Here is a 21,466-nt window from a genome sequence, read left to right on the forward strand (position 1 = left end):
ACTATTGGAAATTTGACCTGTAAAAGCCCTTTACTGTTCATAGCTTAATGAGCTGTGATGGACACTTGGACCATAATGTTGAGAAGAACATAGAGGGCAGAAGCTGGCTTTAGATGGAAGTTTGAGAGTTCATGAAAGACTTGATTTTTTTTTAATTTTATTTTTGTTGGATATTTTATGTACTTACATTTCAAATGTTATCCCCCTTTCCCCTCTCCCATACTACCTTCCCCTCCTCCTACTTCTATGAGGATGCTCCCACTCCCACCCACCCACTCCCACTTCAACGCCCTGGCATTCCCCTACACTGGGGAAATGAGCCCTCACAGGACCAAGGGCTTCTCCTTCTATTGATGCTGGACAAGGCCATCCTTTGCTCCATATGCAGCTGGAGGCATGGGTTTCTCCATGTGTACTCTTTGGTTGGTGGTTTAGTCCTTGGGAGCTCTGCTGGAGTCTGGTTGGTTGATATTGTTGTTCTTCCTATGGAGTTACAAACCTCTTCACCTCCTTTCTCTAACTCCTCCATTGGGGTCCCACTTTTCAGTCTAATGGCTGGCTGTGAGAATCCTCATCTGTATCAGTAGGGCTCTGGCAGAGCCGAGACTCGATGTTTTGAATTAAGAATCTGTGGTTTCTAGTCAGCTGGGGATGAAGACTCAGCTGTGATGAACAAGAGATCAAAACTGAAGTGTAATCTCTGTGTTACTGGGACAATCTCCACTGGCTAGTGGAGGGTTTAAAAGGCAGATATGATTAATATGAGGCCAGCATCAACAAAGTCAAATCTTTGGGAAGTATTTCCTCAGGGTCAACAATAGAAACTATGGTATGGGTGAGAACAGGATGCTCTACGAGTGAGACAAGGCTGGAATTCAAGATGTCAACCACACTTTGCAATGTGTTACGTGCCTCCCATGTGGAACTGGCATGAATGCTGCAGGACTGAGGGCAGTCAAGGAGGGAGCTGAAGCATGTTGCTCTATTGCAGGATAAGAGTCTGTGAAGAGAGGTCATGAGGGCATTGGTGGAGGTGAAACCCAGTTGCAGTGGAACCATATTGGCGATCTCAGGACATAGAATAACTGTTGTGCTAGTGGCAGGTATGGAGTGGAGTGGGCCAGAGTCTGGAAAACAAGCTGTGTGTTTGCAAATGGAAGAGCTAGAGAAGTGAAGCTGCCCATGTTCTTTTAAGCCCAGGAAACTGTGATGAGTTCTAGATAATGGCCACTGCAATAGTTCACACTGCTGAATTTTGGTTTTACTTTGCTCTGTTCATAACTGTGCTCCCATTATAGCCTCTTGAAGTAAGAAGGTCTATTGTATGTTTTGGATTTTTACAGAAACTTGCTGTTAAGAGATTTTTACATTTAAAAGAGACATCAGACTTTTAAAGTATTGGAAATTTAGAGACTGAGATTTTTAAAGATTTTAATCTAAATGCTAACATAATTTTGGGATGAACAAGAAAGGAAAGGTTATGGCCTAATGTGGCTATTTGTGTGATGAGTTGACAGTGGGTCAAATGTGCTGTCTTTTCTTCCAACTAGACATAAGCAAGAGTCACCTACGACAAGGGAACTTCAGTTAAAGAATTTCCTTCATTAGACTGGACTATAGGCATGTCTGTGGGACCTCTTCTTGATCAATGATTAACGTTTCTAAAAGAAAGCTGTCTCTAAGGGCTAGAGGGATAGCTCAGTGGATAAATGCTTGCTGTGTAAGCATTAAAGCCTGAGGTCTGTGCCCAGCACCCACAGAGCTGGATCACATTGAGAAAGGGTTGTACTTTACATATGCCAAGAAGTAGAGAGAGAAAGATAGGACAGTGTTAGGGGCGTAGCGTTCTTTCAAGGGCCCCTTTCCTTCATGAAGAGTAGGCTACAAGGACCATAGGTAGGTGCAACCTGCTTCTAACTCTCTACCAGCCCTCATAATGCCAACAAATTATGATTTGTTAATAGATTGATCCATATCCAATCATCTTCAGAAAATTTGGCAATCAAGTCTGCAGGGTACGAGCCTTTAAGGGATGTTTCAAGTTCAATCACAGCAATATGGGAGGGGATAGATGTGACAAAAAAAAGAATAAATGATATTCTCAGGAAAATTTAGAGGTCTGCTGAGGAGGAAGGAGGAAAGCACACTGTTTTCTCTATTTATTTATTGACCAATAAAATATGGTTAATAACAAGATTCTTATAGTCTCTTTTTTTTCATGATGAATTTTTGAGAACACGAGCTGAGCTTCCGAAGAATATCCTGCTTCTGATTTCATTTTTGGTAGGCTGTGAAAAACTATGTAAATCTTCGTTCTCTATTTCTAGTTGGTAAAGAGAAAAGTAGTGATGCTGAAAGTCTTACACTATTAAGAGGACTGTGTGTCCAGCACTCAAAATATGCTCCACCTTGTCGGCTACCATCATTTCTCTTTTGATATGTTTTCTACTGCTACATTAATAAATGGTTAGAATATCATTTGCAAGCAACAAAAGCATGAGAAATGGCTGACTTGATCAGGATTTATATATCGTGATGAGCATTACATAATTATCTTCTTTATTTCTTTCTGGAAGCTTCTTTCTTCCAGGCATCCTCTGTCTCCATGTGGTGGAGAGGTCATTTAAATATTTTCAAGATTCAACACATGAGAAACATCAAGCACCTTCTTTCTTCCAGATATTTGAGTGTGCTGAGGCTCTGGCTGGCCAGCTCCAGTGACTTGTGTATCTTTATTGTAACAAATGTTATCTCTACTCACTTCAGCCTGCCTTGAGCTGACTTGGAGAGGAAGCTGTTGAGAGAAGAAAAGCTGAATGCCAGGGGGAAGAGTATGCAGCACTTGTGCCGTGACTCAAGAAGCTAAAATGTAAGGAGAATTCTCTTCTAAATTGTCTTGCTACTTAGTATTATGGGTGTGGACACCAAGGATAAAGCAAAACTCAACAATGACTTTTGAATAGTAAAAGTTTGGGATAACAGCCTGTCATTTTCCAGCTCCACTAGGGACAGAAATGACCAACTCAATGATAGAACAGTATGCACTACCCCCCCCCCCCCCCAGAGCTCCAAGGGACTAAATCACCAACCACAAATACTCTTGGAGGGACCCATGGCTCAAGCTGCATATGTAGCAGAGGGTGGCATCAATGGGAAGGGAGGCTCTTGATCCTGTGAAGGCTTAATGCTCCAGTGTAGGGGAATGCCAGGTCAGGGAGGCAGGAGTGGGTGGGGAGTGCGGGAGCACTCTATAAGAAAGCAGGCTGAGCAAGCCATAAGGAGTAAGGTCCTCTATGGCCTCTGCATCAGATCCTGATATGCTTGAGTTCTTTCGGTGATAAGGTAGTGTAAGCTAAGTAAATTCTTTGTTCTCCAAGTTGTTTATGGTTGTGGTGTTTCATCATAGCAACAATAACCGGAACTAAGACAACAGTTAAGGGAGGGAGGAAATTGCCTTCACTTAACAGGGGCATTCTAGGCAGCAAGGTAGAATAAGGCAGCACCCCCAGAACACAGCTGAAAGGGCTAGATGAATTTCTGACCAAATTTAATTGTGACCAGATTGTGGGAGTTAACGTTTCAGCTTGCACTGAGTTAACTGTTTTATTTCATGTCTCATTTTTAATGCTTCTGCATAGCCCTCTCGCTTTTTCTAAATTACATGCCTCATTGTATCTGAGTTCCTTCCGCATTTGACAGCTCCATGGCTTCCAATTTTGCTTCTGCTGCTTTGATTATTATTCCTGATTTGGTTGTTGATGAGACATGTGGTTTTCTTCAATTAGCTCTGTCACTCTTACAAATGTGTGTGTCTCGCAAGTGTCCTAATTAAAGTCAGGAGGAGGAGGGGGAAAAATTACAGGCAATTACAACAGTGCCATCCTCCTCCCGCTCTCTGCTCCTCTCTCCTCATTGCAGGGGTGCATTCTTCTGTATCTCCATTTTGCAAGCACACTGAGCAGCCTCTCTCTTTAAAATCCCATTAATTTTTCTTTTCCAGAACACGATATGCAGCTGTGTCACTGTGTCATGCATTAGCTTTCAGGAAACCCCATAGCTTCCATTTTGTTTTATTAAGTGCAGTCCCTTCCCTGACAATTTCCACAATACATTTAATTCTTCCTGCAAGAAGGTAGGTATCAAGGCCCTCAATCATCACACGAAGTCTCCCTAGTGCTACAGCCTTGTGAGTTCATTGTCCTCTTGTGTGGGATTCAAAGTCCCCCTACCCCCACCCCAAGGTGTGGTCTTTGGTGTTCAGTTTCCCTGTGTGGGCTTCCATACATTCTATTGATTCACTCCAATTCGGCCCTAGGGATGTTTGTTGAGCATCCTTGGCCAGGACATCCAGTGTGATTAATTGAGATAAGGTTAAGATGATGTGGCATAGTGAAAAAGGGTTAGATTTCAGATTCAGATGAGACAAACTCAAGTGCCAGCTTTGCCACATGCTAGCTTCTGGCCTTGGATAAATCACTTAGGTGATTTTTTTCAATCTGCAAAATGATGTTAATAATACTTACCTGGTAGGGTTGTTGTTAACTTTGGAGATAATGTATGCAAAGTAGCTAGCTTAGTGCCTGGTATAGTTCAATAAATGGAAGCTATAATTATTATCATGAATAAGATATAGTGTACTTAAGGAACTAACTGTCTACTCAAAGAGACAGAAGAGTAAATTAACTTTTATAACATATTGTTATATGTGTAATAATGGAAGGATGTAGGTGGTAATGGGTTATACTCCCTAGGGCTGTATGTGCTCTTTCCTTCAAACTTTACCATTTCTAGTTACATTCTGTTCCCATCTCCTCAACATGTTTCAGTCAACCAATGACCAACCTCTTCCCCTATCTGCCCTGTGTGTGTGCACATGCATGCGTGTGTGTGTGTGTGTGTGTGTGTGTGTGTGTGTGTGTCAATGTTCTATCATTGGTCTGGAGTTCACCAAGCACTATACAAGTGGTCTCTGAGTTCCAAGGCTGACTGTCACCTTATTTTGCTTCTGCCTCCCACCTTCTTTTACCCCATTCCTTTTTCTAATGTGTGCTTTGGGGAGTCAAACTCAGGGTCTAGTGTCTGCAAGGCAAGTGCTCTATGAGTCAACTCTCCAGCCGCATCTCAGCCTATCTTCATTGGCTCACTGTTTCCTAAGCCTGGAACCTCTTCTTTTGGGTTCTTACCTGCTGTTGTTGTTGTTTTTTTTCTTGGCATTTAACCTTCAATTTAAATGTAACCCTCTAGAGAACCTTTCTATTATCTCCCCCATCTGAAGTAGCCTCATCAATTTTATCTTACTTTGAATCATTTAACATTCTTTATGGTGTAGAGATGATCTGCAACTCTCTACCATTTCATTGATTTATATTAATTTTCTGGTTCTCCGTGCCAGTATATAGATACCATAGAGAGGGAACTCCGTCTTGTTTTTGTATAAGCCTGCTCCCCTAGTGATGTAAAGTATCTCAAATGGTTGGGGGACTGAAGAGTGGTTGGAGGTGTAAGCCAGAGAATAAACTCATGGAATTCTTGGGTAGCAGATCTGCAGTGGTTGCTGCTATGGACAACTACCCAGCGCTCCACATGGCTGTCACTGTGGCCTTTGTCTAAGACAAGACAGCAATCGGATGGGAGAGTCACAATGTGCTCTGCTGGGAGAGCCTGACTTGTACCCTCAATTCGGGACAAGTCTTTTTCAGAGCATCTAAAAAGTGACTTTTGTATGAACTCATCCTTGCTCCTGGACTTCAAATAAATTATCTGCTGGAGGCTGATCTAGGCATATATCTTTGCTTCTATTCATTTATTATGGAAACCCATGTGTGTGCGTATAACATCTCTGTGTGTATATGGAGGCCAGAAGTTGCTTTTGAGTATCTTCCTCTATTTCTCTTTATCTTCTTTTATTCAGACAGTGTCTCTTCACTAAGTCTGAGGCTAGATTAGCCCATATATCTAACCACCTTTTCAGTTAGACTGGTCCCAGAATCCCTTGCTTCCTCTAGTGCTTGGGCTGGTGTTTCCCATCATGCCTGGCTTTCATGTGGGTGTTGGGGAATCTGAACTCTTGTCCTCATACTTGCCCCAGCCCTGGAAATGCATTTTTTTTTAAATTGAATCTTCTCTTAAAGCTTACTAGGGTGCAAAATGAGAATGCTTGTTGGAATAAGATGAGCTGCTGAGGGCTTTAAGGATATACCCTTAAAGTTTTAGCTTCAGGGTCTTCTGAAATTGCCGAGGAGGTATGCAACTTTATAACTGATATCCCCCTTGTATGCTTGAAGTAGGTTCAAAATCAATCATCACGAAGCATAGCAAGAAACAACTTTCCTTTCTAAAATAATCCATTATGTTATCCCTTTTAGGTAGTGATTGTGAGATTGGGCTTTGTTTTTAACTCCATCAACTAAAGATTGAACTTGACTAGTTACTGAAGACATTTGTGCTATCTACCCTCTTGGGAAAAAGTCATCCAAGGCACCTATGCACATGGCCTGTACACGTCAGCCCCAGGTTCTCTGGGTATATATTATGGAGTGTGTGAACATTTGCATGTCTGATTCTTATGCCTTCTTTGGGTTCTTTTCCTTCTGTGTCTTTGTCTTGTTCGGCTCTAATGAGACACTTTTTGTTATATCTTATATTATTTTCTGTTAGAAACCGCTTCTTTTCTAATGAGAGACAGAAAGGGAGTAGATTTGGGTAAGAGGGGAGGGAAGTGAGGAGGAACTGGGAGGGACAGAGGGAGGAGAAGCCATAATCAGGATACATTATGTGAGAAGTTAAAAAAAAACTATCTCGTTTTATATAAAAAATTGTATTTACTCACAGTCATTTGGAATGTCAACAAAACAGCAGGGATTTTTTTGTTGTTCTTTTTTTTTTTTTTTGTAATTACAGAGTGGTATTCAGTTAGCAGAACAACAACTTGTACAAGCTGCATCAGAGACAACTGGAAATGAGAAAAACAAAACAAAACCTACCAACCCACTCCCCTCCCCCTCAAAAAAACCTACCTCCTCTACATATCACTAAATTGTGCTGTGCACCAATACAAATCTGCTTTAAATTTCAATGTCAATTTACAAACCTCAGACTGTACTGAGCAAAGTTAGTGGCCATTGAAAATACTACCAGGACAGGACTATCTAAAGACATTCATCAACTATAAAGACATTTGTTTTTTTTTTTAATCTTTATTAACTGGAGTATTTCTTATTTACATTTCGATTATTATTTCCCTTCCCGGTTTCCGGGCCAACATCCCCCTAACCCCTTCCCCTCCCCTTCAATATGGGCTTCCCCTCCTCATTCTCCCCCCATTACCACCCTCCCCCCAACAATCACATTCACTGGGGGTTCAGTCTTGGCAGGACCGAGGGCTTCCCCTTCCACTGGTGCTCTTACTAGGCTATTCATTGCTACCTATGAGGCTGGAGTCCAGGGTCAGTCCATGTATAGTCTTTGGGTAGGGGCTTAGTCCCTGGAAGCTCTGGTTGCTTGGCATTGTTTATATGGGGTCTCAAGCCCCTTCAAGCTCTTCCAGTCCTTTCTCTGATTCCTTAAATGGGGGTCCCGTTCTCAGTTCAGTGGTTTGCTGCTGGCATTCGCCTCTGTATTTGCTGTAATCTGGGTGTGTCTCTCAGGAGAGATCTACATCCGGTTCCTGTTGGCCTGCACTTCTTTGCTTCATCCATCTTATGAAGTTTGGTGGCTGTATATGTATGGGCCACATGTGGGGCAGGCTCTGAATGGGTGTTCCTTCTGCCTCTGTTCTAAACTTTGCCTCCCTATTCCCTGCCAAGGATATTCTTGTTCCCCTTTGAAAGAAGGAGTGAAGCATTCACATTTTGGTTATCCTTTTTGAGTTTCATGTGTTCTGTGCATCTAGGGTAATTCAAGCATTTGGGCTAATAGCCATTTATCAATGAGTGCATACCATGTGTGTTTGCGTCGATATTCATAAGGGAAATTGGTCTGAAGTTCTCTTTCTTTGTTGGGTCTTTGTGTGGTTTAGGTATAAGAGTAATTGTGGCTTCGTAGAAGGTATTCGGTAGTGATCCATCTGTTTCAATTTTGTGGAATAGTTTGGATAATATTGGTATGAGGTCCTCTCTGAAGGTTTGGTAGAATTCTGCACTAAACCCGTCTGGACCTGGGCTCTTTTTGGTTGGGAGACCTTTAATGACTGCTTCTATTTCCTTAGGAGTTATGGGGTTGTTTAACTGGTTTATCTGTTCCTGATTTAACTTCGATACCTGGTATCTGTCTAGGAAATTGTCCATTTCCTGAAGATTTTCAAGTTTTGTTGAATATAGGTTTTATAGTAAGATCTGATGATTTTTTGAATTTCCTCTGAATCTGTAGTTATGTCTCCCTTTTCATTTCTGATTTTGTTAATTTGGACGCACTCTCTGTGTCCTCTCATTAGTCTGGCTAAGGGTTTATCTATCTTGTTGATTTTCTCAAAGAACCAACTTTTGGTTCTGTTGATTCTTTCTATGGTCCTTTTTGTTTCTACTTGGTTGATTTCAGCTCTGAGTTTGATTATTTCCTGCCTTCTACTCCTCCTGGGTGTATTTGCTTCTTTTTGTTCTAGAGCTTTTAGGTGTGCTGTCAAGCTGCTGACATATGCTCTTTCCTGTTTCTTTCTGCAGGCACTCAGCGCTATGAGTTTTCCTCTTAGCACAGCTTTCATTGTGTCCCATAAGTTTGGGTATGTTGTACCTTCATTTTCATTAAGTTCTAAAAAGTTTTTAATTTCTTTCTTTATTTCTTCCTTGACCAGGTTATCATTGAGTAGAGCATTGTTCAATTTCCAAGTATATGTGGGCATTCTTCCCTTATTGTTATTGAAGACCAGTTTTAGGCCGTGGTGGTCTGATAGCACGCATGGGACTATTTCTATCTTTCTGTACCTGTTGAGGCCCATTTTTTGACCAATTATATGGTCGATTTTGGAGAAAGTACCATGAGGAGCTGAGAAGAAGGTATATCCTTTTGCTTTAGGATAGAATGTTGTATAAATGTCCGTTAAGTCCATTTGGCTCATGACTTCTCTTCGTCTGTCTACATCTCTGTTCAATTTCTGTTTCCATGATCTGTCCATTGATGAGAGTGGGGTGTTGAAATCTCCCACTATTATTGTGTGAGGTGCAATGTGTGGCAATGTGTGTTTTGAGCTTTAGTAAGTTTTCTTTTACATATGTAGGTGCCCTTGTATTTGGGGCATAGATATTTAGGATTGAGAGTTCATCTTGGTGGATTTTTCCTTTGATGAATATGAAGTGTCCTTCCTTATCTTTTTTGATGACTTTTACTTGAAAATTGATTTTATTTGATATTAGAATGGCTACTCCAGCTTGCTTCTTCTGACCATTTGCTTGGAAAATTGTTTTCCAGCCTTTCACTCTGAGGTAATGTCTGTCTTTGTCTCTGAGGTGTGTTTCCTGTAGGCAGCAGAATGCAGGGTCCTCGTTGCGTATCCAGTTTGTTAATCTATGTCTTTTTATTGGGGAGTTGAGGCCATTGATGTTGAGAGATATTAAGGAATAGTGATTATTGCTTCCCGTTATATTCATATTTGGATGTGAGGTTATGTTTGTGTGCTTTCATTCTCTTTGTTTTGTTGCCAAGACGATTAGTTTCTTCCTTCTTCTAGGTTATAGCTTGCCTCCTTATGTTGGGCTTTACCATTTATTATCCTTTATAGTGCTGGATTTGTAGAAAGATATTGTGTAAATTTGGTTTTGTCATGGAATATCTTGGTTTCTCCATCTATGTTAATTGAGAGTTTTGCAGGATACAGTAACCTGGGCTGGCATTTGTGTTCTCTTAGGGTCTGTATGACATCAGTCCAGGATCTTCTGGCCTTCATAGTTTCTGGCGAGAAGTCTGGTGTGATTCTGATAGGTCTGCCTTTATATGTTACTTGACCTTTTTTCCTTACTGCTTTTAATATTCTTTCTTTATTTTGTGCGTTTGGTGTTTTGACTATTATGTGATGGGAGGTGTTTCTTTTCTGGTCCAATCTATTTGGAGTTCTGTAGGCTTCTTGTATGCCTATGGGTATCTCTTTTTTTAGATTAGGGAAGTTTTCTTCTATGATTTTGTTGAAGATATTTACTGGTCCTTTGAGCTGGGAGTCTTCACTCTCTTCTATACCTATTATCCTTAGGTTTGATCTTCTCATTGAGTCCTGGATTTCCTGTATGTTTTGGACCAGTAGCTTTTTCCACTTTACATTATCTTTGACAGTTGAGTCAATGATTTCTATGGAATCTTCTGCTCCTGAGATTCTCTCTTCCATCTCTTGTATTCTGTTGGTGAAGCTTGTATCTACAGCTCCTTGTCTCTTCTTTTGGTTTTCTATATCCAGGGTTGTTTCCATGTGTTCTTTCTTGATTGCTTCTATTTCCATTTTTAATTCCTTCAACTGTTTGTTTTCTTTAAAATGAGCGAGTTGTGAACAGGGGGCTTAAATTCTTTATAGACAAGAAAAAAAATGCACTGGAACCCATTTCAGCATCATCATCAACTTCGTGTTCCTTGTCTTTTCCTCCTCCTCTTTCTCCTCATCTTCCCCTCCCTTCTTTATTTCTTGCTCTTTTCATCCTTGATCACCCCCTTTTCCCACTGCATATTGGTTTCCTTTGGCTCTGTTTGCTGCAGCATCCTTCCTGTGCTTTTCCCTCACCTTGGCGTTTTCCTTGTCATGGGGCCGCTCTTCACTGGCAGCTGTGCTGTTCCGCATCTCTCCTAGTTTCTTTGCAACATCACCAGGGGACCAGCCTGGATGTTCTCCTTTGATCTTTCAGTTATGTTAAGAGCAGAACAAGAAATCAGAAAGAGACTGCTTGTGTGCACTGGGGTCCTTGAACTTCTTTTGGGTCTCCCAGTGGGCAGGGAGATGTAGGTTTTCACGCCAGCCTATGCTCTGTCTTCAATTCCCCCCTTTCTTTAGCAGACTTGCTGTTCTGCCTCTCCGAGCACTTCTTACTGAACTCTGAGGAGATGACAGAAGCATCGGTGTACTTCTTCTTGTGCTCGTCCCAGCAGGTTTGCACAAAGAATTCATATGAAGACGTTTTGCCTCTCCACCTCTTAGGCTCTCCTTTGCTCAGGTTCAGTCACTTTTCCTCCGAGAGGTATAGAGTAGCCCCGTCCCTCTCAGATTCTCACTTCTCTTGGCAGGCTGTCTCTGTGGAGCTAAAAGGACTGCCACCCCCAAATCTATTCTCAATAAAAGAAGGAGAAAAGAAAGAAAAAAAGTTGTCTTAAAACACTGCTTCAGTGGAAAAGGATTTTTCTTTTGTTTAAAGCATTATCAAATAATTCTGTTATTTAATATGTAAATTTGGGGATCAGAGAGGTGGATCATCTCTTCAGAGCACGGACTAACTCTACCAGAGGACCTGAGTTTGATTCGCAACCTCCATATGTTAGCTCACAACTATCTGTAGCTCTTGCTCCAGCTGATTTAACACCCTCTTCGGCCTCTGGTGGCATCAGGCACCCATTCGGTGTACAGACATACATGCAGTATGCACTCATACACTTAAAAATTAAAATGGAGTTAAAATACTTAAAATAAAAAATATAAAACACATACATATAATATGGAAATTGTTTTATTATATAAAATGAAGTATTTTCATACAAAAAAAATAAACCAAGTAATTCTCGTGAGAAACAGGAAAAGAAAGGAAAAAAAATGTGTGTCAAGTGAAGAAATCACAGGTTGGGAAAAATATTGGCTCAGTGAGAATATACGTCTACCATTAAACAAATAGTAATTCAGCAAGAGGCAAAAGTTCTCATCTACTGATGGGACCAGGCACGTCATTGTCCCATAAAGAGAACAACGTTTTAATTTTAGTTTTATTAAGACTTCCATCACTCGTGGGTAAAAATGTCTATGAAACATTCAATTAGCTCCTATCAGATGCTTAACCATGCTATATAGTCATTTATTTGGTGTTTCTGTGGCTTGTCATCACATGCTTAAAAGTTTTAATATGTAGCTAGATTTTTTTTCTTCTTCTGTTTCAAAAAGCTTTATTTTCACTTGGTCCAAGACTTGGTAGAGGCTCCAGGGCGGTTACAAAGCTGCCTAGTGGCTTAAGAGGTTCATTCAGGTGGAGGTCCTGAGGCGGCCGGTGCAGAGCAGAGGAGGGGGCCCCTTGGAAGGCGCAGAGGCCTCTGAGTTGAGCTTAAGAGTGAGGCACTCAAAGAGATACTCGCCCACAGATACCTGGGGCACGGCAGTCTGCGCTGGTTGTCGCCCTGCCAGCCTAGGGAGGTTGGTCAGGTGGTTGCCCATCTTCTTCATGAGCTTCACCTCCTTATCCAGGAAGTAGCTTTCTAAGAAGTCACAGAGATGACGGTCTGTGCAGGCAGAACCCAGGGCGTCTGTATTCAAGAGAACCTGATTCAGGTCGTTCTCCAGAACCAAGGCAGCTTCCATGGCCTCCTGAGTTTTACCCCGTTCATCTTGAGACGGCTTCTGCGCATCCTGAAAGAGTGTAGGTCCCTCCGCGATCATTCTCGTGCTTCTCCTCGGCCAGTTCTCAGAAGTGGCCTATTGCCCTCCAAAGCCTCATCATCCGGATCAAAAAAGAAGCACAGAGAGAGGTAGGTGTAGGAGGGCCACAGGTCTAAGTTGACCAGGCGGTTCACAGCAGCTTCCACTTCGGGGGAGTAATTCTCACGAATCTGAGGTCATCGCTGATCCGGAGTATGGGGCTAACAGCGAAGAAGGTGCTGCTTAGGAACTAAAGGCAGCAAGGAGAGTCCTGGAGGCTGTGACTGGAGAGACTTGTAAGGCAGCTGGAAGCTAACTAAAGTGGGAGTCCCCGGCTTTGTTCCGTCCAAACACTGTTGAAGCAAGACCCAGATCCACTGGACCTCCAAGGTGCTGCTCTGTGACTAGGTTTTTGTTTTTGTTTTTCTTTTCTTTTCTTTTTTTTTTTTAAATTCGGTTTCTGTCTCTCTCTCAGTCTCTATTCATGAAAGAGTCTGAATTAAGACTTAATGTCACTAACGTTTTATCTTTACACGATCACACTTAAATGTAAATCTAGGTTTTATTATGGTCTAGGAGAAAAAGACGTGGCTAAAGGGCAAAATCTGATTTGCTGCCAGTCAACTTTAGGTGTTGGCAGTGCCAGGAGCTCAAAATACATATTCCAACCTCTTAGTTTCTCAGACGCATATGACTTTAGCTGCTTAAATTGTAGCACAGGAATAGAAATTTGTCATTTATACACAGAAAGCATTTCTATGAACTATATGCTTTTCAAAACAATTTTGCCTCAGCTTGCATCGAAGAATCAATCATCTCTTTGCAAAAGATGGAGACCGTTACAGAAACAAAGCACAGCCAATCAGAATGGGCCCCAGCCCAAACGGCTATGTCTGTAGCACAGCTCCCTCACCTAAGGCCCAGGGATCATTGTGGAAGAGGGACCCCGGAGATCACAAGAGCCAGAGGAGCAGTGGATTTGCTTTGAGATCGAGTCTCCTAGGAAAGTCAGGAGTGAAAGCCAAAGAGTCTCATCGACGTGACTGTCTGAACATGAGCCGAACAAGAACAACAGTAGGAAACATGCTAACATGGATGTGAGAAGGTCCACAGGGCTTCAACCTTCCATAAGGAAGTGCAGGCACCTAAAGAATGCTGAGAGCAGGACAAAGTCTTCCCCAGTGAGGAGCGCACACCAATTAGTTATCCTATACCAATGGTCAGCTTTGAGAAACGTACATACAAGTAACATTATATAGAGCAAAGTATATTTTTCCATTTAGGAATATATGTGTATATACATCTATGTACACACACACACACACACAATATTGCAATAGGACATGTGTGTGTGTGTGTGTATGGCAGTAGGACACGTGTGTGTGTGTGTGTGTATGGCAATAGGACATATATGTGTGTGTGTGTTTTTATGGCAATAGGACACATATGTGTGTGTGTATGTGTTTATGGCAATAGGACACATGTGTGTGTGTGTGTGTGTGTATGTGTGTGTGTGTGTGGCAATAGGACACATATGTGTGCGTGTGTGTTTTAGGTCCCTGTCTATTGCTGTGAAGAAACACTGTAACCAAGGCAGCTCTTATGAAGAAGGCATTTAATTGGGCTTGCTCTCAGTATTAGAGGGTTAGTCTATCATTATTACGGCAGGAAGCAGAGGCACATGGCACTAGAGTGGTAGCTTTACATTCTGATCCATAGGCAGCAAGCAGAGTGAAAGACACCCGATTGAGGTGTGTGCTTTTGAAACCTCACAGCCCATCCCCAGTGACACATTTCTCCAGCAAGACCACGCCTCCCTATCCTTCTAAATTTCCTCCAACAGTTCCACTCACCAGTGACTAAGCATTCAAACATATGAGCCTATAGCGGCCATTCTTATTCAAATCACACAGTGTATAGCAGTAATTGATGAAAAATAGACCATTAATGTAAAAGAGGTATATGGGTGGGTTTAGAAGGGGGAAATATAAGGAGAAAATACAATTATATTATAATCCCCTCAAATACAACAATTAAAAAAATCTATATTGCTTTATGATGAACTTCACTCAGAATTATACTACTGAACTATTATTAACTTTCCGCAAGACTGGTCTTAGATGAAATGCAGAGGCTGAGCACTTATATATCTGGGATTTAATAAGGTGCACAGTGTGAAGCTCTCTGTAATTTTCAACGTGACAATCTGGAGTCACTTGAAAAGAGTCTCGATGGGGATTGTCTACATTGCTTTGGCTTGTTGGCATGTCTGGAAACATTTTTTTTTAAATTGAAACGGGAAGACCCAGCCCAGTGAGGGTGCCACCATTCTCTAGTCAGCGGCTCTTGAAGTGTATAAGAATGATTCAATTGGCATTGAATCCAAGTCAGCAACCAAGTGAGAATGTATGTGCTCTGTTCTTGGCCGTGGATGCCACTAGCTACGTGAAGCTTCTGCAGCTGTTACCTCCTTGATGTGATAGATTACAGAACCTGAAGTTGTAAGCCAAAGAAATTCCTTTCTTCTCTAAGTAGCTTTTTGTCAGGGGTGTTTTCTCACAGTTGTAAGAATGAAACTAGAGGGCTGGAGAGATGATTCAGTGGTTAAGAGCTCTGACTGCTCTTCCAGAGGTCCTGAGTTCAAATCCCCAGCAACCTCATGGTGGCTCCCAACCATCTGTAATGGGATCTGGTGTGTCTGAAGACAGCTACAGTGTACTGGTATACATAAAAAAAAAATAAGTAAATCTTAAAAAAAAAAGAATGGAACTAGAGCAGGTTTCAGATAATAATAGTTTCGGGATCTTTGGCATCGTTTTACGGGTTAATTCCTCATTTTATAATAAGAATTTCAACATAAGTTGGGTCGTTTATGGAAAAATTTAAATTATGCCAATCTCCCCTATTGATCACACATAACCTCCTTCTTCTTTTGGAACCTCCTACTCCAACTGTGTAGCTATTGAAGTTGATGGGAACCAAAGCAAGTCAAGGGGAGCTCTCTACCATCTCCAGCCACAGAGTGGACATGAACATTCTCTCGCATGTTCTAGATCTTTCATGGGAGTTCTGTGAAAATACTGAGCTAGGAGAAACGCCTTTGCCTTCAAGTCAGGAAGCTGTTAGAATGTCTAGGCAGTCACATTTGCTACAATATAGAGGAAGAGTGTTTAAGGCAATAGGAAATAAAAACATATTTAAAGAGAGACGGGCGTATCCAATCTAGTAACACTTGATTGAATGGATTGGTCAGCCTAGCCATACTGTTACCTGTGTAGGGTGCATGAGCCCTGAATTTTATGTTTGTTTTTCTTAAAATGGCTTGAATGTGGGTTAAGCAATCAAAGAACATGCTGGTACCGTGAACCCCAATTCATGCCACAGCATCAGTGAAGACAGGGACTGTCGGATCTTTACAGGGAAGTCAACATAATGGGAATCATTGACTGTTAAGGATAGGGAAAGTGAAGCAGATACAGTTAGAAACACAGGACTAACTATGGAAGTATTGTAGAAATAAAAATGAGACCCCTGACAGAAATAGAGAGCAGAGTCTTCCTGTAGTTGGAGAGTAGAAATGAGGAGAGCATCCTCACCTATCTGGGCCAAGTAGGGTCCACCATTCCTACTGAGAGAGGCTGTCAAGTTCTTATAGAAGGGCTAATGCATAACTATCAAAGGGTTTCTAGAACCTTAAGGCTATCTATGTAGGAAAGCTTTTCAAATTAACTACCCAATGTTTGCTTAATAACTAAATTATTGATGTTATGAACCTATTGGTGACTTCGAGACACAAATAATAACCATCATTCTAAGTGTTTGCTCATTAGTTGATCATGCTAAAAAGCTTATGCATTTAATAAAATGAATTTCTCCAAGTGCCTGGACATTGCAGACTCCAACAAGCCTCTTAAAACTCCTTTGTGATTTTCGGTATGAATAAAACCTCTAGAAGTTTTCAACAATACTTTAAATACGTTAGGGTACAGACAGAGAAACACAAAGTAGCTAAACAAGAAACAAGGTATGATAGTTGGAATAAAACTTATTACCACAATACAAGTAGCATGAATTAAATGTCTTTTTCATGCCTCTTTAAAGACTCACCCTTATGTTTATTCTTATTGATAGTTTTGCCACGATTATAATTCTTGTTTCTATTCTTATCCTTACATTAACAGTAGATCCTTTCCAGGTTTTTTTTTTTTTTGAGGTGTAGTTAATTTACAGCATATGCACTACTTTGTTTTCAGCCTAAACTTGGGATAACCTAACCAGACTCAGCTGGAAAGCAATGTCCTTCTAAACTCACCAATCTGGAAGGCCTGGATGGCTGTGATGGAAAACCAGCCAGAACACCTTAAAAAGGAGGAGTTTAACTGCCTCCCAAGAGGCTTCATTCAGCATTGGATGGAAACAGATGCATAGAACCAAACAGATGCAGAGAACCACAGCTCGAGGAGTCTTGCGGAAGAGTGGGGGATAGGACTGAGTGAGCTGGAAGGGCCAAGGACGCTTGAAGAAAACCTACAGAGTCAACTAACCTGGGCCTGTAGGGGCCCACAGGAACTGAACCACCAACCATAGGGCATGCAGGGGCTGGGCCTACATGTTTGTAGCACATGTTCAACTTGGTTTTCATGTGGGTGCTCTAACTGTTGGAGTGGGGACTGTTTCTGACTGTTGTCTGCCACTGGACCCCTTCTCCTAGTGGGACTGCCTCTCAGTTAGAGGGGATGCACTTAGTCCTACCAAAACTTGATGTCCCAGGGCTGGGGGTACTCAAGAGGGGGAAGAAGCAGGAGTAATGGGAGGAGGGATTTGTGAGGGCGGAGCTGGGAGGAGAGGAGTGACTGGCATGTAAAGTAAAGAAATAAATACATTAATGGGGGAAAGAAGGAGGGGTTTATTTATTTTGGTTCACAATTTCAGGTCACAGTGCATCATGATTGTGCAGGCACGGAAGTTGGAAACACCTTGATCCATGCTGGCAGGAGTACGTGACATTAGCTTTTACATTACAGCAAATGAAGGTGGACAAAGAAGGTGGGAAGCAGACACCACCTTCACAGGCTCACTCCTACTGACTTCCTTCTACTGTTCAGGCGCCATCTGCTACAGTGTACACAGTTTTCAGAAAGGCTCCACAAGCTGTGGGCCAAGCATTCAACCTAATAGCCAGTGGGGGAGTGGTGTGGATTCCAGCTAATAGCTACGGACTGAATGGTTGCACAGGATAACACCTGAATGTGGGTAAAATTTGAAGCTGCCCCTTTTGGGTCAATGACGGAGCTTGGGAATTGAAAATTATGAATTCTGATAGATTACTCTGGGTGGTGTTGGTGGTATAGTGGTGAGTGTAACAGCCTTCCAAATAGATGTTTCCAGTTTATATTCTGCCTTCTAGTTTTCCTTAGGTACATGGTTCTCATTTTTCTAAGACCTTTCATCATATCGAAAATCTATTCATAGCTTAATGTATATTAAAACATATCAAGTTCTTACTCCAAAGGCACATAAATCCAGACACTCCAAGCTCTCCGGCCATCATTATCAAGTCCCAAGTTACACTGTGACAAAGGAGTATTTCAGTGGGCTGCCTTGTGATTTCCTGGCTTTTGAAGGGAAACCTGAGTTCAGCGGTCTTGACAAAACATTTCTGTCCCATTGTTCTTGCAGTTGGTGCTCCATTGACTTTCTGTAGACAGACATTCCTATTGAAATGGGCAGGTTTCACTTATGGGCCTTAAATGAAACCATCACTTAATTTCCTGGATGTAGGTCCATCAGCCTTCCTGATTGCTATAAGAATTTTGGCACACTGCCAGAGGAAATTCAGCATGGCCACGGAACATACAAATGGCTCATTTCTATTGCCCCATGGAATGCCTAACTAGAAGGTTCTGACAATGATCTGAAAGAAGAAGAAGAAGAAGTAGAAGAAGAAGAAGAAGAAGGAGGAGGAGGAGGAGGAGGAGGAGGAGGAGGAGGAGGAGGAGGAGGAGAAGAAGAAGAAGAAGAAGAAGAAGAAGAAGAAGAAGAAGAAGAAGAAGAAGAAGAAGAAGAAGAAGAAGAAGAAGAAGAAGAAGAAGATTTTGTCTTTTTGTCAAGTTGGAGAGGAAAAGCTGTAGATCCTCTGGGAGTGACCGCAGAGTTTAGAACTCAGAAAGATGGCCAGCCAGGCCCTCTGTCCAATTCCACTGACCAGTTGCTGCTGACGGCAGAGCCAGTTTTCTGTCTCAGGTATTTCAAAATGTCACAATTTCTCCAATTCTGACAGTCAGTCCACAGCTTGCCCTAAATGTTTCCATTTTATGCCTGGAAGTTAATAGGGGCATGGCTTGTTACATGTGAAACACATTTGGACTAATAAAAAATGGATGAGACCACCTGGTTGAGTTTCTCTTAATCTAGACCTTGGGCTCATTTCTGCCCCATTTATTCAAGGTTGGGGCTGATTCCTCCTTGCCAAATATAACAAGTGTGATCATTTCTGTTTGATTTTTTTTTTTTTAGCATGCACATTTTTCTGACTTCAGTCCAAGTGAATACCCATCTAAGCAAATGTAAACCCTAATGTTTAAGCCTGAGTCCTATTCACTCAATCTGCCGGTAGGTGGCAGTAGTACAACACACAAAAAAGTTAAGGTGCTAAATGGAGTCAGGGGGGTGATGATGAGGATGGTGGTGGTGGTGGTGGTGGTGGTGGTGGTGGTGGTGGTGGTGGTAACACTAACTATGACAGTGCACCAGTCATTCACTCTTAGAAGGCACTGGTTGAATTAAAATAAAAGTTTCTATCTCATTAATTTTTTTTTTTATAATATCCTTGAAATGGGAGACGAAAAGTTTGGTCATTTATTTCTTTGTCTCTATTTTCAGTAGTAATAGTCAAAATTAAAGCTGTGAGAGATTCACCCAATTAACTCAGAAAATGATTGCCAGAATCAGTCCTGACATTTTGGTCTTGAGATCCATCCAACTCCAGCCTTTCATTCACTTGAATGTCTTTCCATGGAACATCTAATTTTCTTGCCTGTACTTCAGAACTTAAATTTACCAGTGTTATATCTGGCCCTCAAGATAAAGGAAAGAGGCCGAGTAAGCCACACATTTATAGCTTCTTTTGTATCCAGAATGCCTAGTGTGGTGAACACCAGGGCTTCTGTAATTTCAGACTCTGTTCCTCTTTGGACATGTAGATAAAGGAGGGACCTTTCAGACCACCGGAAGCAACATGGAATGACCTAGTGCAGGGCTGGTCCATCGTTTCTCACTATGGAGGAGAGAAGCTGTGTATAAGGAGGGAAGGAACCACCCTAAGAATAAGAGCATTTCTCTCAACTGTCCTCTGCAATGAGTAACCACCAGAGGCTAAGCAGGGCCCCGAGGATGGGAAGGCTGTGGGTGGCTTAGGCAATGGATCACATTGCGCTATCTGGTGCCTGTGCTTAAGGGCAATGGGATTAGAAAAAGTTATCATTACTTTTGTTTTTATTCTCCATATTGCTTTTGAAGCAAAATGAGTCACACAAAGAATTCTACTCTCTCTCTCTCTCTCTCTCTCTCTCTCTCTCTCTCTCTCTCTCTCTCTCTCTCGCTACGTACGTGCACAGTTATGACTCATGCCACAAGAGCTGCTTGTGCAGCTCTAGGAGCAAAGCCTTTCATTAAGGTACTTGAGAGATGTCACCTGGGCAAATGGGAATGAAGGAGTTAAACTGTAGAGACCCGAGGTGTGAGTTGTGAATTAGGACATTGATTAGGCAGCAGGTGCACAGGGCAGAGGAGACACAGTTTCTCTCTCCAGTGGGGGATGGGTAATAGATTAAAAAAAAAAACCTACACATATTTTATCCATTGTTTGGTAAAAATAATGACATGCAAAGTCTGGCTTTTGAGCAGTTGCATATAGTCATTGTATTCTTGGCGAAGGGTTGTGAATTCTGAATGCTCCCAGCACAGGGAACTCTGAAGATAAGAGAACAATGAAAGACCCAGACAGCAGGGCAAGATTTGCGTCAGAACAGGAGCAGTGACATCGCCTGAGATTTGAAAACAAAGAATTCTCTCAGCTCATGTGGGGAACAAGAGTTGGGGGGGGGTAAATGCAGAGGATCATGTGTGGTTTCAACGCTGCCTTGTAAAAGAACTCTCAAATTCTATAGAAAATGTGTGTAACTAGACAGTCATAATTATGTGCATTTTAACTCTCCTGCATCACCTCTACTTATCCTCTTATTGATATTCAATTTCTAAAAACGTAGTGGATAAAATAATGGGCTTTGTTATGATATGAATAGATCATTATACTTGATGCTTTGTACTAAAATATTAAGAAAATAATTTCATATATATGAGTGTTTGCATACATGGATGTGTATCCACCACATGCAGTAAGTAGTGTCTGCAGAGGCCAGAAAAAAAATGCCAGATCCCCTGAGTCTGAAGTTACAGACAGCTATGAGGCATCATTTAGGCTCTGGGAACCAAAGCAGGGTCTTCTGCAAAACTAGAATCATTTTTGAGTGCCAAGCTGTCTCTCTGGTTCCTCTTTTTGTATTTTTTTTTTTTTTTGTCTTAGCTGGCCTTGAACTCACGTACTAAGAGTACAGGACTATCCTAATTACGTGTGCCTTCTGCCTCTTCTTAGCAGACCTGGAGGAGAGAGAGAATTAGTTGGCAGTGGCATACAGGTATCAGGCATTTTGTATCTACTTTGCTAGTGCTCATATTACTCAATACGTCTGGAGACGGTGCTCTGTCTGTACATGGAGCAAAGTAAACAGTGGGTTATTTAGAGAGAGCCATTGGGTAAGTGGAAAGTGGAGTTGGAGGCTGTGCGTGTAAATGTGTAAATGTAGCTTACAAGTGTTTTGGGGGAGGGAGGTTTGTTTTACTCTTCACAAGGTGTTGGAGAACAGTACTATTACTATTACGTTT

At 41.7% G+C, this 21,466-nt stretch overlaps 1 long non-coding RNA gene across 1 annotated transcript in view; it reads left to right on the top strand.

Annotated features, from left to right (window-relative positions):
- Nucleotides 1–21,466, top strand: part of LOC148005412 (uncharacterized) — a 235,345-nt gene that overhangs the window by 168,735 nt on the left and 45,144 nt on the right. Inside the window, exon 3 of the long non-coding RNA XR_015623284.1 lies at nucleotides 2,767–2,869. This is a non-coding gene — a long non-coding RNA (uncharacterized LOC148005412). The remainder of the gene's footprint in view (nucleotides 1–2,766; nucleotides 2,870–21,466) is intronic.

Source organism: Rattus norvegicus, chromosome 6, assembly GCF_021556685.1.
Source record: "Rattus norvegicus strain SHRSP/BbbUtx chromosome 6, alternate assembly SHRSP_T2T, whole genome shotgun sequence".
Classification (NCBI taxonomy): domain Eukaryota; kingdom Metazoa; phylum Chordata; class Mammalia; order Rodentia; family Muridae; genus Rattus; species Rattus norvegicus.